We start from the raw sequence: 1,674 nt of genomic DNA, 5'->3' as shown, positions 1-1,674 counted from the left end.
CTCTCTCCACAGATTGTTTCCGCATGTCTGTAACTGTTTGCAGGGTAGGGAGGGGGGGAGGACTGGCCGGGTGAGGATTTTTCATTGACTTACCGACCTAGTTAAGGCTAAAGAGCACACTAAAGTATAACCAAAAAATTGAAATAAAATCTCTACCTAGCAGATTCCCCAAGTATAGAACAAAATCTCACATTAGCTTGTCATTCTCAATTGTAATGTAATAAATGACCGAATCAACAACTTAATTCAAATAATGGATCAATGAATTGAAAAAAATTTAACATCAAAAGAAACTTGTCGAATGCCGAACGGAAGTCCAATGCTTTTTGGAAAATAGTTTAGCTCATTCAATATCAAGTTCATGTAAGAATGCCAAACCACATTGAGTCCATGCTCCAGAAGTTCTATTCTGTTCTTAAAGAGCCAAAAGCATATTGTTATTTCAGGAAACAAATTGACAAAATAGTTGAGTATAAATTAAGCTTCCTCCATGTTCCTGATCGATTTTTGAGTCTATCTACTAGAGGAGATCCTATGAAAAATGTAACCGATTCTTTCGTTTCTTTGGGTCCAATAGAAACAGTGTACTTAATTACTTCTTCATTTATTTCTTCTCTTACTCATTGATCCTCTTAATATTACATATCTTGAAAAGATTCCGCATTCTGTACTCCTCCAAAAGGTGAAAGATCATAAGAAAGCATCACTTTGAGACAGAGCCAAAATGTATATATCCATCACTTATGTTGTATCAAAGCTATCCATTCCATTTAGCACAACCATCTAAATAAATAACATGTTCTTGCATTCAACCATTTCCTTGAGACGGGTAAAAGAATTTTCAGATTTATTTCTTCATCTATTTAAATCTTCAAAGAATCAAGCAGGATAAAAATGAAGAGAAACATTTTCCTAAAAACACACTTCAACACCAAGTGCCTCCAATAAAAACAATACAAGCAACCCAAAAGACAACTGCTCATTTGGTTTCCAATTTTTCATATAAATAGATATTAGTCTAAAACCTCCCTAACCTTTCGCTTATACTTATTACAATGAGACATCCTTCTTTACAGAGCCTTAGCGATCCATATCCAACATAATGAAAAATAAAAGCACAACTGGACAAGCTATTGTTCAAAAATATTTCTGCCATTTTTTACACACAAGATATTCACATTCAAGCAATTCAAGGTCCAAACAAAACTTGAGTTTTTGCTTTGTAATTCTTCTAGAATGCATAGAGAGCCCACGCTGGGCATTTCTGGGCATTTTAGAACAAAGGTATGGAAGACGTGCACAATATTGGCAATAATCATATTAAAAGTACATATATTTTTACTTAGCTCAGTGACTAAGATTCTAATATGCATTCTGAATAATTCTCCTTGTGTTAGATACCTCTCACAGAATAAAGAGTAAAGTTTTAAAATATAAAATCTTTTCCAAGACCAAATATGCAAAATTTGAGGTTTGCTGAATCCTATATGTAGACATATACCTGCATTAAATATTCATGCTCAAGTATAGTTTGGACGCTCAAACAAGGGATAAAGATGCCTCAAAAACACAGTCTATTTCCAATTTAATCATTATGAACTGACCCCAAGCTTTTGTGCAAGTGAGAGACTTCAAATTATTCAATTTTCTAACTATTTGACGAGATTTTTCAAT

At 33.5% G+C, this 1,674-nt stretch overlaps 1 protein-coding gene across 1 annotated transcript in view; it reads right to left on the bottom strand.

Moving 5' to 3' along the window:
• LOC111403026 (protein mago nashi homolog) overlaps positions 1-1,674 on the bottom strand; it is a 5,475-nt gene that overhangs the window by 830 nt on the left and 2,971 nt on the right. The window lies entirely within an intron of this gene.

The sequence above is a fragment of the Olea europaea genome, chromosome 11, assembly GCF_002742605.1.
Source record: "Olea europaea var. sylvestris chromosome 11, O_europaea_v1, whole genome shotgun sequence".
Taxonomy (NCBI): domain Eukaryota; kingdom Viridiplantae; phylum Streptophyta; class Magnoliopsida; order Lamiales; family Oleaceae; genus Olea; species Olea europaea.
The sequence above is the reverse complement of the archived record's forward strand: the minus strand, read 5'-3'. Positions and strand labels throughout refer to the sequence as shown.